Here is a 16,768-nt window from a genome sequence, read left to right on the forward strand (position 1 = left end):
GGAGCTTCTGCGATGGTGTACTCAACGACGAACCTAGGTGCACGAATGGCAAAATGTCATTTTTTCGGATGTTTACAGCATCATTATGTTCATTTAAAACATGTCAAATTGTGTACTGTTTTTTCTTGTATACATCAATCTTGTAATTTTGTTGTACTGACGACTTGAATGACTAGTCATGTAAAAATGGTTCAAATATTTCGGAGCACTATGGAACTTAACATCTAAGGTCATCAGTCCCATAGAACTTAGAACTACTTAAACCTAACTAACCTAAGGACAACACACACAGCCATGCCCGAGGCAGGACTCCAACCTGCGAAAGTAGCGGCTGCTCGGTGCCAGACTGAAGTGCCTAAAACCGCTCGGCCACACCGACCGTCGCAATACTCATGTAACAGCCAGTATCGTACTAAAATATGTCGTGGAAAAATGTAAGAAACCAAGAAAATTTTTCTTTCTTTATGTTTTTGAAATATGTGTGTACCAGAAGGTCCAGCTACTGCAATGTGCATCAGTTTTAACCTGCTAACTGTATTCAAGACTTTGTCTCCCACTACAGTTTTAATAGCCCCCCTGTGCCCAACACTCACATATACACATTTCTCTCCATTACCAAACTGACAAGTCCTTGGTGCCTCAGGATATGCCCTATGGAACGAAGTCGTGCCATAAGTTTCTTGTTTTCCCCAGTTCGACTCAGTATCTTCATTTCAGTTATACGATATACAGCGCCACTACTAATTTTCGGCGCTACTGAGTACAACTGTGATTGCAGTTTCGATAGCTACCATGCCACGGCGTAGGTGGAAGCTCTTAAGTTGTCACTACGACAGACACCGACGACAGCGCCCTCTAGCCGGTGCTGTGGAATTCTACGATCTCCACGACAGATTCTGCACATTTTCATCAAGAGCAGACGGCCAGAACACTTCGCTTGCTATTGAGACTATGTACTACTTACGACGGTTCTAAGGTTTCGCACATCAGTGCTAAGTTATATATTCAGTTAATATTGTGACATAGTAAAACCACTTCTAAGAGCAGTACCGAGAGATTTTCACCTTTTCCTGCTCCTAGGCACTTCCTTTATTCGGCCGAGCTTTCAGTTTGCAGGAGCAAACCCACGCGCCGCCTTCCAAGCGGGATACAAAGCTTGGCGACGAACAAGGATTTAATTTTTTTTCCTCTCTCCTCATTTCCTTTTTTGATCGGTACTACTTTACCGCCGGCCGTGGTGGTCTCGCGGTTCTATGCGCGCATTCCGGAACCGTACGACTGCTACGGTCTCAGGTTGCAATCCTGAATCGGACATGGATGTGTGTGATGTCCTTAGGTTAGGTTTAATTAGTTCTAAGTTCTAGGGGACTGATGACCACAGCAGTTGAGTCCCATAGTGCTCAGAGCCATTTGAACCATTTTAAATACTTTAGCTTTTTTGTGATATGCCTGTGAGGCTGGGTGACTGTCTTTAGGTGTTCCCACCATTTGCTATTAAGACTTTAAATTGTGTATATCATGGCTTGGCCACAGGAACAGGCGCTCCGATCTTGTACGTTTTCAGGCTCAGCAACTGACGCAGCTGCTTGCTGCGATAGATGGACTGGTCACACTACAAACTGCAGCTTCTTCGGTGCCTCCGACGCCACCGCCTGTACCGAGGCCATCACCGACGGCACCGCCATTTCGTGCCATCAAGCATGACGTTGAACGCTGGCCAGAATACATCGCACAGCTCGAGTCACACTTTGCACCTTACAACATACCAGGTACAGAGCGGCATGCTTTTTTCATTGTCAACGCGGGTGTTGTGTTGTACCGTGTGCTAGTGAAATTGTTTCCCACCACCCGCCCAGAAACTACAACTTAGGATGAAGTAATTGATGCTTTGAACTCCCACTTTCGTGATAGTGTAAATTCTTTCGCCTCCGGTGTGGCTCGGTCTACTCAGTCGAATAAATCTTGGTTAGCGTGCCTTCAGGGACTATCTTTTGATTGTGACTTTAATTACTCGTGTGGACGCTCATATGCGGATGTAATTATTGGAGGCACTATTGAGCAGAATGTGGCGTATCACTGCATCCGCGGGCAAATCGTCAGATTTAAAAATCCGTCTTCGCAGGAAGTGGACTTGATAGACAGAGAAGATACATTATACATGGCTACTTCCACGTTCAACCTGACCCCGAGTGTGTGTACTGTTAGTGCTGCAAAACACGTGCCCTCCAACCCGCCAGCACGACCAGCCACGTGGCTCCGCCGCGCGCAAGTAAACAAATTTCACACCAGGCACCCACTAAGAAACTGAAATCATGTCCGAACTGCTTTCGTACCCACCCACGAAACAGTATCCCATCCCGCCGAGCACTGTGTTATTTTTGTAATATGAAAGGACATGTGCAAGCTGTGTAAAGTAAGACAACCTGCGACAGCCGCTTGATAGACACTGGGGCGTATAGCAACTTTCCGTTTGTCCTACCTATGTCTTTTACTACATCTGTCAGTACTATTCGGAGTTTGACGACTATTTTCTGCATTGAGGGTTTCCCTGAAGTAATTGTCTGCGACAATGGCCTCCAATTCGTGTCCTCAGAGTCTGAGGCGTTCTGTGCTGCTAATGGCATTCGCCATCTGACCTCAGCCCCGTTTCACCGCCAGTCAATTGGCAAGGTTGATCGCTTAGTGCGTATACTTAAGTCGCAGATAAGCAAGTTGCGCGCCACACACTTACAAACACCCGCCCTGGACTTTAGTTGCTTCATATTGTTCGCAGCCACTCGACATCCAATCCCCAGTGGAACTGCTACATGGCGGCACCAATCTGTCGCTCCTGCAGCTATTGCGCCCTCCGCCTTGCGCTTCCGCTGCTTCGCCTCGTTTTGGCTTCGCCCCACATGATTTAGTGTTATATCGCGTTTTCTCTGGCAGGCAGCGCTGGGAGCAGGGACGCATTCTTCGCCTGCTTGGCAGCTCCTTATTTGTCGTTTCTGGTCCTTCCAGCACTGACAAGTGACACCGGTACCAGATCCGTTCGTGCCGTCCTCGGTTTTCTGCCGTTGGTTGTTTTCTGGCAGAATTTTAGGCTTCACGGATTCCGCCGCCTCAGCCACTAACGGCGCCTCCGCTGCTCACGCCCCGCCGCTGTCGTGCCTACCGTCGTCGCCCATAGAGGTCGTTGCTCTCCCTCCTCATCCGAGCATACCCTGTGTTGGTGCGCGGCCTGGGCTGGTTTCTCACGGGGCGTTTTCCTCGCCCCTTCGCGAACAATTCGGGGTCGCGGGTGGACAGCACGCCCCGGCAGTTCCGCCGTCCACTGCGCTCCCCTGGGTCCCTCCAAGTGTCGTCGGAAGCCCTACTCAGCGACGGTGTGTCGTTTCAGGTGGGAGGGATGTGGTATCGATAGCTACGATACCACAGCGTAGGTAAAAGTTCTTAAGTTGGTACTACAACAGACAGCGATGACAGCGTCCTCTAGCTGGTGCTGTGGAGGTCTACGATCTCCGTGACAGATTCTGCCCATTTAGATGAAGAGAAGACGGCAGGGAGACTTTGCTTCCTATTGAGACTATGTACTACCTGCAATGAGTCTAAGGCTTCTTACCTCTGTGCAAAGTTATGTATTCAGTTAATATTGCGATATAGTCAAGCCATTTGTAAGAGCAGTACCGAGAGATTTCACCTTTCCCTGCTTCTACTCACTTCCTTCATTCGGCCAACCTCTCAGTTTTCAGGAGCAGACCCACTTGCTGCTTTCCAGGCGGGATAAAAAGTGATATTGCCATGGCTGTTTCAAAAGTCTTAGTTAGTGGGCCACCTCAGAGCCGACAAAGCACCATGACGTCAGATGCAGCAATGCCACTGGCAGAATCCCACATTGTATACCAGGAAAGTCGCTGGCACTGCCATTACGAAGACACAACAGAAAGGAGCTTGTAGGCCAGTTACTACACGTCCACTCAACAGACTTCTTATGGTTTACATTGCTGCAAGAACGCTCTGCCCCAACATAAATTACAATTATTTTCACTCAAAGGTGTCTCAGGCTGATAGCTACTATTTACGAGGAGAGGTGTATGCCGCTTCTCGAGGCGACATGATGCTCCAAGCAGCAACCATGAGATTTGGCTCCCACTAAGTGTGGGCCCCCGTTTCTGGTTTTAAGATCAGTGCTGTGGCTTAGCGTCTTCCAGCCAGTGGGCCACATTCGGGCCAACTAACAGGTGCAAACAGCCTTCCGCCATTGAAGGCAGTCGCCTGAGACCATGGACACTTGTTGCATCAGTTCCTTAACACTCGCTGTCTTCAGCACACGCTATGGACGACGTTGCAACACAGAATGTTCTCGTTCGGTTTTCAGTAAAATGTATGACTAATAGTGACATTTTTATGAGTAGCCACCTATCATTATCTCGACAATAGTCCACCACCTCATATTAGACATCCACATCTACAACTACAACTTCATGGATACTCTGCAAATCACATGTAAGTGCCTGGCAGAGGCTGCATCGAACCATCTTCACAATTATAAATTATTCCAATATCGCATAGTGCGCGGAAGGAATCAACACCCACATCTTTCCGTACGAGCTCTGATTCCCCTTATTTGATCGTGATGATAATTCCTCCCTATGTAGGTCGGTGTCAACAAAATATTTTCGTATTCGGAGGAGACAGTTGGTGATTGGAATTTTGTGAAAAGATTCCATCGCAACGAAAAACGCCTTTCTTTTAATGATTTCCAGCCCAAATCCTGTATCATTTCTGTGACATTCTCTCCCACATTTCGTGATAATACAAAACGTGCTGCCTTTATTTGAACTTTTTCTGTGTACTCTCTCAGTCCTATCTGGTAAGGATCCCCACTATGCAGCAGTATTCTGAAAGAGGACAGACAAGTGTAGTATCCTCTTGTAGCGTAGTGTCCAGCTTAGTAGGTTTGTTACATTTGCTATGTGTCCTGCCAATAAAACGCAGCCTTTCTTTAGCCTTCCCCACAACATTTTCTATGTGCTCTTTTCATTTTAAGTTGTTCGTAATTGTAATACCTAGGTATTTATTTCAATATACTACTTTTAGATTAGACTGATTTATCGTGTAACCGAACTTTGAAGAGTTCCTTTTATCACTCATGGGGATGACCTCACATTTTTCGTTATTTATGGTCGACTGCCACTTTTCGCACCATTCAGATATTTTTTCTAAATCGTTTTGCAGTTTGTATTTATCTTCTGATGACTTTCTTAGTCGATAAACGACTGCGTCATCTGCAAACAACGGCTCCCAAATCGGGCCTATAACACTACCTTGAGGAACGCCTGAAATCATTTCTGTATTACTTGTTAACTTTACTTTAATTATTGCGAATTGTGACCTCTCTGACAGGAAATAGCAAATCCAGTCACGTAACTGAGACAACGTTCCATAAGCATGCAATTTCACTACGAGCAGCGTGTGTGGTACAGTGTCAAAAGCCTTCCAGAAATCCAGGAAAACGGAATCGATCTGAAATCCCTTGTCAATAGCACTAAGCACTTCGTGTGAATAAAGAGCTAGTTGTGTTTCACGAGAACGATGTTTTCTAAATCCATGTTGACTGTGTGTTAATAGACGGTTTCCTTCGAGGTAATTCATAACGGTAGTGGTGGTTAGTGTTTAACGTCCCGTCGACAACGAGGCCATTAGAGACGGAGCGCAAGCTCGGGTTAGGGAAGGATTGGGAAGGAAATCGGCCGTGCCCTTTCAAAGGAACCATCCCGGAATTTGCCTGAAACGATTTAGGGAAATCACGGAAAACCTAAATGAGGATGGCCGGAGACGAGATTGAACCGTCGTCCTCCCGAATGCGAGTCCAGTGTGCTAACCACTGCGCCAACTCGCTCGGTCGTAATTCATAACGTTCGAACACAATATACGTTCTTAAATCCTGCTGCATATCGACGTTAACGATATGGGCCTGTAATTTAGTGGATTACTCCTACTGCCTTTCCTGAACATTGGTGTGACCTGAGCAACTTTCCAGTCTTTGGGTACGGATCTTTCGTCGAGCAAACGGCTGTATGTGATTAAGCATGGAGCTAATGCATCAGCATACTCGGAAAGGAACCTAACTGGTATACAGTCTGGACCAGTAGACTTGCTTTTATTAAGTGATTTGAATTGCTTCACTACTTCGAGTATATTTACTTCTATGTTACTCATGTTGGCAGCTGTTCTCGATTCGAATTTTGGGATATTTACTTAGTCTTTCCTTGTGAAGGCATTTCAGAAAGCTGTGTTTAGTAACTCTGCTTTGGAAGCACTGTCTTCGATAGTATCTCTATTGTTATCGCGGAGAGAAAGCGTTCATCGTTTCTTGTCGCTAACGTACTTCGCATACGACCAGAATCTTTTTGGATTTTCTGCCAGGTTTCGAGACAAAGTTTCGTTGTGGAAACTGTTATAGGTTTCTCGCATTGAACTCCGTGCTAAATTTCAAGCTCGTGTTAAGGATCGCTAATCTTGGGGATTTTGCGTCTGTTTAAATTTGGTATGTTTGTTTCTTTGTTCCTGCAACAGTGTTCTAACCCGTTTTGTGTACCAAGGAGGATCAGCTCCATCGTTTATTTGGTATACATCTCTGAAATGCTGCCGATACTATTTCTTTGAATTTAAGCCACATCTGCTCTACACTTACATTATTAATTTTGAATGAGTGGAGATTGTCTCAGGAAAGGGTGAAGTGAATTTTTTATGCTTTTTTGAATAGGTATATTTTTCGCTCATTTTTCGAGGATTAGGGGTTTACAATATTCAATCTCGCTACGACAACCCTGTGTTCACTAATCAATATATCGGTTTTGATGCTCATTTTTAACTCAGGATTATTTGTTGCTAAGAGGTCAAGTGTGTTTTCATAACCGTTTACTATTCGTGTGGGTCCTTGAACTAACTGCTCGAAATAATTCTCAGAGAATGCGTTTAGCGAAATTTCGGATGATATTTTATGTTGAAAGGACTCTATTGGATTCCTATCATGTTAATTTCTTATATTTGTTGTCATTTACAGCCAACATTCCACTTCTAAATTTAGTGTGGTGTTTCTGACGCCATCTGGGAGGAAACTGAGCAGTGGAACATGTTACTTTTACACATAATCAAGAACAATGTGTCACACTATTACATTTTAAAACACAGTTTATATGTTATTCATGTCACACAGTCTCATACTGAACCTACTTCCACTTTCTTTTATATATTGTATATGATAAGATAATGTCATCCCCCTTCCCTTCTATGTGAAAGTATGAATAAGCAAATTTATTTCTAGTTGCATGCTTGATGGTAGCAGACAAGCCTGTGTGCTAGACAACAGTAGGACAAACGTCGGAACACGTAGCTACGCTTTCTAAAAGCAAAGAGGTTTCTATTCTTAGTGTGGTCCTGTCCGTCCCTTGTCATGTTGATATAGGAAGCTGCCTCTCTGGTCACTTCCGTTTGTATCTGTGAAGCGCCCTCGGTAGGGGCCCACGGCATTCTGTCTGCGGCGAGCGTCTGAAGCGATAAGATCTCCGGCTAAGTGCGTCTCTGCTCAAGTCCGTAGTACAATGGATTTCTTAAGTTCAGCCTAACTGAAAATTTAATCACATTTATTTCAGGTTTAGATCTAAAATATCTTATGTTATTTTAATTTGCAACACAGTGTAATACGAGTGTGAACTTCAGAATATCTTCCAGTAGTTGCTTTGTCACTACATTGTGAGTAAAGTGGAACCAAATGTTGATGAGCAATAACTCTAACTAAGATCATCAATCTTAAAAGCGAATGTGCATGAGATTATAACGTATCGTCTTGACAATATTTTTCAATATAACAACGTTTCTTTATGTTCAACCTACGCGGGGTGTACTTTGTGAGACCTGTACCACGGGCTTAAACAATTGCTTGACCCATCAGGTTAATAGTAAGACGATAGTAACAAGTTTGAAGTTATTCTTTTGTAAATTGCCTTTCGATATAATTTATTTTAATTATCAAAATTATTATGGAGTTACACTCTTTGTGTAAACAAAGTTTACCACGTGAAGCATGTGGTGTAATCATCAAAGTAGCCCTCAGATATTCTTTTTGGGAAGATTTCACAGAGAGTTAGTATGAATTTGGTATACCAGTGTATGGATTGCGCTACGAACGTAACTTCTTTGGGTGAAAATTGAATAGGTTGGTTGTGGTAAATTTCCTCTTGCATATGTTTCAACATTCTTCACGTGCTATTTTATGAATGCAGTGTTGTATGTAGTCTCCAGATCTTGGCTTCATATTTGATGTGTTCCATAAGATTACAAACCCACATTTTCACAATCCTAAATATGGCACAAGTTAAGTTATGAATCAAGTTTAATATGCTGAAATTTTAATGGAACAATGGTTAATGTTAAAATAAATGTCCAAATATAAACTTATTTGTTTCACCGGTTGTCGTAAGATGACTATTAAAAGATTATAATTTATGTTGGTCTGCTTGGGAATTAGGTAAGCTAGACTGGATACCTGGTGGAACACTTGCTCAGTAATACAAGGTTAACTTCGCCAGATAGCTCACAGCTTTTAACCGGCTTTTATTGTCTTGAATATCAGCACCGGTTTCAGAAGAACTTAATGCATCAACATTACAATGTGTACTTCCTGAACGAAACATGTATTTTCGCCAACATATCGAGGGTAAATTAGTCACCACCACCTGTTACCGTATGAGTTTGGTACGTGTTTGAAATCAAACTCAAGTTTTCTTTGAACCTTTCAGCAACTGTATCATCTGAACTGGAAGGTCAGTAAAAGGATACAATTATTATTTTATTCCGGTTACCAACAATGACCTCTGCCCATATTAACTCACAGGAAGTATCTACTTCAATTTCCCGGCAAGTTAAACTAATTTTGAGGGCAACAAACACGCCACAGCCAACCGTGTTTATCCTATCTTTTCGGAACACCGTTAGGTTCAAAAATGGCTCTGAGCACTAAGGGGCTTTAAATCAGAGGTTATCAGTCCCCTATAACTTAGAACAACTTAAACCTAACTAATCTAAGGATATCATACAAAAGCATGCTCGAGGCAGGATTCGAACCTGTGAGCGTAGCAGTCTCCCTGTTCCAGACTGCATTACATGGAAACGCTCGGTCACCGCGGCCGTCACACCGTTAGGTTCTTCACAAAAATTTCGACTGAGCTTATATCCAACTTCAGCCAGGTTTCAGTGCCTATAACGATCTGAGCATCAGTGCTTTGTATTAGCGCTTGAAGCTCTGGTACTTTCCGAACATAACTACGACAGTTTACAATTGTTATACTACTGGTTCCTGTATGTACGTTCTTCCTGCATTCAGCTTGCACGCTTTGTGACTGAAGACCACCTTGTGTATTCCCGAGGCCCTCTAACCTAAAAAACCGCCCAATCCACGTCACACAGCCCCTGCTAGCCGTGTAGCCACCTCCTGCGTCTAGTGGACACCTGACCTATTCAGCGGAACCCGAAACCCAACCACACGTTGGCTCAAATCTAGGAATCAGCAGCCTACACGTCACAGAACCGTCTGAGCCTCTGATTTAGACCCAACACTCGGCTCTGTACCAGAGGTCTGCAATCGGTCCTGTCTACTATGCTACAAATGGTCAGCTCTGCTTTCATCTTGGCAGCTTTTACCACTTCTGTTAACCGCTAGTAACCAGAGAGAACCCCTTCTGATCGAAAGTGACACACATCATTGGTACCGACGTGAGCGTCCACCTGCAGTTGGCTGCATCCCGTGCTCTTCGTGGCATCTATGACTCCACCAGGTATGCACATGACATGCACATTGAATTTCTTACCCTCCTTGTTAGCAATGCCCTAAGGGACCCCATAACGCGCCTAAAGTTCGAGCTGCCAACTGCCAATAATACCACCCACTGCGATTGCGCGGATCTTGCAGTCAGAGTGGTTTCCTCTGAAACAGGACAGGCGATAGCATCCACCTCAGCGACAGTGTCAGCCATAGATAGCACCTGGAACCTGATCGTCGGACAAACCGAGAAACCGGGGAGGCCTAATGTGCGGCCGCTTGGGAAGTCTTATGCTGCCTGCTTCACCATGGGGTGACCTGTGCATTTTGATGTCAGAAGTGTGTGTCACCACAAAATTTCAGTGAAAGGAGGAACCTTACCAGCCACCCTTTCTGGAGACGATGACTCTCGACTACCTCAGGGCTGCAGTTTTCTCGACAGACAGCATCACTATGGAGTGGGTGATTACATTGACTGTTCTTTTTTTCCCCCTGCGAGTACCACGTAGTCAGTCCACCTATGCCAGCTTTTCTGTTTTGTTTTCATGTGTGACATGTGTCAAGTAAACTCAGACTGTGTTCTGAGGATGTGTAAATATGAACGATGTTTTTCCCTATCATCATTGTCTGGAATGATATAAGGTGTTAACCATGTGTAGCTTCTTAGGAGGGGAAGATAAGATTTGTTTAGAAGTCGGGTTTTGTGGTACTTAACGCAGTTTTGAATGGTGGATGTAATTCATTTCGAGTAATAAATGTGGCTCACTACGTTTGAGTACGTAAAGTGGTAGTCATGAGTAGATGCTGAAGCGGAAACGTTAAGTTACAGTAAGTGTTACACTGGAATTAGATTAAGTGTCCTTGTCGTTGTACTGTTTTGTTCTCCTCGATTGTTGTTTGCATAATTAGTAGGGATACCCTAGCGCAGAGTTTGCGAATTTCAGCAGGCTGGACTAGATGTGCAGGAAGCGCATGTGCCGATGATTTTTGTGTCTTGCAGAGTGCAACTGCCGACAGTAATTTTCTTGTAGATACTTAGGAGGTTGCACAGGAAGTTATGAATAAGGCCTATTGTATTGCAAATGTTGCGGGTACTGAAATGGTAAAGACGAATTTAGTATTTCCGAAGGACACAGATTCTGCACCATCTGTGACGGCACTGCCTCCTCTGAACGTGGGAGGAGAAGAAAGAGCAAATTTGTTTGCAAGGTTAATGATGTGGCCGGCAAGGCTTACGCCAGTGGATATGGAGATCGTCAAAAGCGACAACACTTGCAGTGTAATACGTTATGCAGGTGAATGCTGCTCTGCAGTCCAAGGGGTAAACTTCCTCATCAATTGTCATGCCGAAACTGACTTTCGATGACGGACGGTGGAACTCAGGGGGATAATGTCCAAGCTGGGGGAGCTGTCACCAGTGAACTACTGTCGCAAGGTTCATCATGATAAGGCTTAATTTGCATGATATAGTGCCACGAGGCACTGGGAAGTTGCTTTAGGTGACCGAAGGTGTTGCTAGCGTATACGATTCTGAACTTCGCCTTCGGGTAGGGAATCGTCGTTAAGTACGCAGCGTTCAGTGATTGAGAGCACTTCTCCTGTCTATACTCACGTTGAGACGTTTAGTGAATTCCGTCCTTGTGGCTGGGAGTTCGCATCTCTTGTCTGTAGAATACAGAGAGGAGAGGATAGTAATAGATTATACTAGTCTGAGGACTACCTTCTGCCATCCTAGTGGTTAATGTGTATTTTATTTTGTGGCTGGAGTTCTTCCATCGTCGCAGCCGTGTACGAGAACCATCACTCCGACGCACGGGGCGCAGTACATTTTGTGATATTGATTGCTTCGGGTTATTAGGGATATAGAGCTGAACAGCTGTGACCATGTAAGTTTCATTTCCGCCGATGATGCACACCACTGTAGATCATCTTTGAAAGTAGTGTATTCTAGTGTTTGGGACGTAGATGATATCACTCACCTCGCGTTATTTATATTAGATCGCGTAGCAATAAAAAGGGGCAGATTTGGGAAATTGATTAATAACATTAGTCAGGAAATTCATTTGTATCTCTTTATGGCCATTTCACATCGAGATACAAACATTTGTAATAAGTAAAGGGATTTAAATCAACAATAAATGTATAAACAGATACATTAACATTTAGTAGTTACTAGTTCCCTTAATCATTAATTTATTTTTATGTTGTGATTTATATGTTAAAGAGCAATATGTTAAAGAGCAATAATATCACCGTTAAGAGGTTCTAAGATATGCTTCAGGGGGTAGTGATACAGGGCAAAATGTTTACTTTCTCGTTCAGTATTTTCCATTGCGCACATTAATTTTTACAGCCGCCTGGAGTAGTATCTAGGAAACCACACAAATACCTCCAGGAAATACTTCCTAACACTTAAATCCCTCTTTTTTATTAATAGTTTTTTTGGTATAGGCAGTCCTCATTTTATATCCTCTCTATTTTGTCCATCTGTTATTTTGTTGCCCAATATTCCTTCTACTGTGTCATTTCGTAATCATATTCCCTTAACACATTACCAAGGGGAGGGGTACTTTATGCCTACGTTTCCAGAACATTGTAATGTAGTCATGTGCATTATATTTTAAAATTTTGAAAAATATAAATTTATGATTTTTTATGATTTCTTCTGCAAGATTCCGTAATAGTCAGTGAATTTAAAATTTCAGAACATGTTTCATATTTATATTTTCAAGTTTAGGACCCATCTTACACATTAATATATCTTCAAAAAGTATGTTTTGAGTAAATGACAACGAAAATTAACGAAACCCGTATATCTTTGTGTTGGTCATATGTTACGACCCCATTTTGTTCTGCACGTTATGGATAATCCGTTGGTACCGCTAGGATTAATTCGAATACGTTCCATTACCTTTCATTTAGTTCCATTGAGGGTTAACTTATAATCCCTTTCAAGGCCACTATCCATTCCACTCAATTGTTATTCCAAGTTCTTTGCTTTCGCTGAGAGAATTGCAATGTCACTGGTAAACTTCAAAATGTTTATTGCTTCTCCCTGATATTTCATTCTGTTCACAAATTTATCCTTGTATGCATTACAGCTTTTTAGGTCTAGCTGCTACCCGAATGTCTTACTCTCATCTTCAAACTGCACAACTAGAAATCCAGCGGTTGGAGTAGCAGAATTTATGTGGTTCAACAAGATTGGTTTTTTGATTGGGTGGGGCTCTGAAATACATGTCCAGCCTCTTTATACCTCTTTCCTTTTTACCTGAGCACATCAAAATTCCTATTTCAAACATTCATTTAGGACGTCATGGATTCCCAAGGATTCTTGTGTTACCAGTTGTGGAGCAACATGTAGGAATCTGCGTCTTTCATGTTTCAGAACATTAAATGTTATTTTTGTAATTTCCAGAAGAGCAGAGTACATTGAGATAAGTATTTCTAGATCGAATGGTAAGCCAGTTCCCTTAGAACCCACTAGCGAGAACAAAGAGAAAAGACGGTTGTAGATGCAGTAAAGGGAAATGACGTTAGAGTGTATTGTGGGATTGGAGAAGTATGAGGAAGGAAAACTATTGTATCCTTATTTTCAGATATCATTTTTAAATGACGAATGGTGGCAGAGGACAATTGCTGCCTCACAGTATATCTGGACTAATACTTTAAAATTGTCATTTTCCATGCGAACAGAAGGAGCAGTGTAGGTGATTCTGCAGTTCTAATTCCTTGGACGCCGTTTTGAAGAGCTACAAAAACCATTATGTTTTAAAAGCTAAAAAATAAAGTATTATTATTATTATTATTATTATTATTATTATTATATTGGTGTTTTGCCCTTAAAGAGCGCATATGGACTAAACTACATGGCCAGTTCCTTTTGCTGCCTTCCTTGCTACGCAAACTTCCCTCATGCGTTCGCTATGTTTGTATTTCCGGTCCACTGTCCATGTTTCTTGTCGGCTTTGTGTCTTAGGCTTCATCTTGATTGCCTTTTTGGTTTCCCATATTTATTTCATCTTCTGGCTGTGATCTTGCTTGCGTTCTTCGGTCCATTTTATGCCTGTTCGTTTGTCACATTTTATCTCTTGTAGTTTACTTTCCTTAATGATGTTTCTCAATTTTATTCTGTCGTTTGTGTCTGCTGTTATGTTGAGTTGGTTCAGGTCGTATTCTACGTCTGCCACCCATTTGTTGTTTCTAGTGGTTACTCAGTCAAAGATCTGTTTTGTCAGCCTGTGTGATGGCATTCTGTATAGGTGTCCATAGAATTGTAGTCTGCGTTTTCTAATCTTTTTTGTGATTGTCTCCGTATGTTTGTACAGTTCCTCTGTAGGTTTCTTGATCCATATTCCATTGTTGTTAGTTGCGCCAAATATTTTCCTAAGTATTTTCCGTTCTACTTTTTCTAATGTCTGATACGTATATGCCCTAGGATTAGTGTGGTCTCTGCTGCATATAGTGCCTCGGGGAGCACCACCGTATCGTAATGGCGTAATTTGGCTTTGTGTGAGATAGACTTCTTGTTGTAATGATTCCACACTACTTTGTATGCCTTGTCCAGTTGAGTCTTTCTTTCTTCGTTTGAGTCTCTGTTATGTCCACTCATTTGTAGTGTTTCACCGATGTATTTGAAGTTGGCCGTTTTGTAAATCGTGCCATACTTTGTGTTCAGAAATGAGAGTTTCTGTGTGCTCATAAACTGTGTCTTTTCGTAAGAGATCTGTAGTCCAGTTTTGGAAGCGATTTCGTGCAGTTTTTCAATAGCGTCTTCTGTTTCTTTTATACCTTTCGTTACGATCGCCAAGTCGTCTGCAAAAGCCAGGCATTTAATCTGTAGGTTTCCCAAGGTTATCCCCTGTTGTGATGTTTCCCATTCTTTTATGACCTTATCTAACACCAGACTGAAAAGGAGAGGTGAGAGACCATCGCCTTGTCGGACACCTGTGCGAATTTCAAAGGGCTCTGATAGTTTCCCCAGAGAACTTTACTTTGGAGGTCGTGTTGGTTAAAGTTTGCTCTATGATATCCCGTGTTTTGTTGTCTACTTTGTATTCTGCTAGAATTTTGAAGAGAGTTTTCCGGTCGATAGAGTCGTACGCCTTTTTGAAGTCGACAAAGGTAATGATCAGGTTCTGTTTGTGTTGTAAAATCATTTTCAGGATCCAAATTTGTTCTGCACAAGTCCGCCCTTTACGGAAGCCTGCTTAGTATTCCCCAATCAAGTGGTCGGTCTGGCATTCAAGTCTGTTCAGTAAAGCTTTAGAGAGGATCTTGTATGTGACCGGTAGTAGGGATATTCCTCTGTAGTTGTTCGGGTCAGTCTTGTCAACTTTTTTGTATAGTGGGTGTATCAGGGCAGTTTTACAGTCGTCAGGAATTTTCATGGTCTTCCAGATGTCTTCCAAGATCCTGTGAATGTCTTTGGTGAGTTCTGGGCCTTGTAACTTCCAGATTTCCGCGATGATGCCATCTTCTCCTGGTGCTCTACGATTCTTGAGTGACTTGATTATTTCTTTAACTTCTTCTAGAGTTGGAGGTTCACTATCTGGATTGTACGAGCTCGTGTCTGTCATCATTTCTTCCATAGGGGGGTCCGTGTTGAGCAGTTTTTCAAAGTACTTTGCCAGAATGTCACAATTGTTTTTGGTATTGGTTTTTAGGGTTCCATCCGGTCTTCTGAAGCACAAGTTGGGTGGTTGATATAGAGTCATATTTTCTCTGAACGTTCTGTAGAAGTTTCTTGTATTGCTCTTCATGAAGTCCGATTCGATCTCCGTCAGTCGCCGTTTATCATACTGTCGTTTTTCACTGCGAATGATTTTGTTGGATTGCTTCTGTGTTTTCAAGAAGTTCATCCTATTCTCTTGGGATTTATGGCTACAAAATTTTTTCCATGCACTGATTCGTTGGTCAATAGCTTGGTCACATGAGTGGTTTCACCAACGGTGTTTCCGTGTGCGTTGTGCTTGTGCTAGTTTCATGGCCTCTCGGATTCTTCGTGAAAGTTGTGTCCAGTCTGTCGTTTTCTGCCTTTTAATTTTGTGTAATATTTGTGGCTGGTTTAAAGTAACGTATTCTGGATCTGGTCTAACAGTTTTGTTCTTCTGGAGCTTTTTCTTGGGCAAAATACGAATCCTGATCTCTAGTAGGTGATGGTCTGAGTCGAAGTACCCTTTACGGGTGTCTATGTTCAAAGTTTCTTATTGTGAGTCTTTCTGGACTATTACGTGGTCGATTTGTAGCTCTTGCTTTCCGCTGGGAATTTCCATGTGGTAAGTTTTCGTGTTGGTTTCTTGAATTTTGTTGACATAATGGGGAGGTCGTGGCTTTTTTAAAAGTCTATCAAATGTTTTCCGTTTTTGTTGGTGTCCTTGTGTGGAGTATGTTTTCCTGTGATATGTCTGTACGTCTTTTCTTTTCCGAGTTTAGCGTTGAAGTCTACCATTATTATTTTGACTATATGTGCAGGAATTTTTCTGATACTTTCTTCTATTGTCGTCCAGAAGTCCTCAATTTCGTCCGGGTTTTTCCTGTTGTAGTCATTAGTCGGTGCATGTGCTTTGATTATTGTGTAGGATTTATTGGCTGAGTTCACTGTGATGGTGCTGATTCTTTCGTTTGGTGATTATGCTGTCCGTGATGGACCTGTGTACTGCAAATCCTGTACCAAAAAGCCTTAGGTTTTTCAGTTGTCTCGATGGTTTTCCTTTGTATATTCTGAAATTCTCCGTGTTGAAATGGTCTTGGTCTGTGAATCGTGTTTCTTGCAGTGCACATATTTGGATTTCATATTTTTAGAGAGTGTCTGTCAGTTGTTTCATCTTTCCTGTCTTCATCAGTGTGTTCACGTTGAGTGTGCCGATGTAGTGTTAGCGTTTGGTCTTGAGGGAGTTTGAGCAGCTCCGATACTTCTCATGATGTCCGTGAGCCCCCGGAATCCGATGCTCACGACGATCCCAG

The sequence above is a fragment of the Schistocerca gregaria genome, chromosome X (assembly GCF_023897955.1).
Source record: "Schistocerca gregaria isolate iqSchGreg1 chromosome X, iqSchGreg1.2, whole genome shotgun sequence".
NCBI classification, from domain to species: Eukaryota; Metazoa; Arthropoda; class Insecta; order Orthoptera; family Acrididae; genus Schistocerca; species Schistocerca gregaria.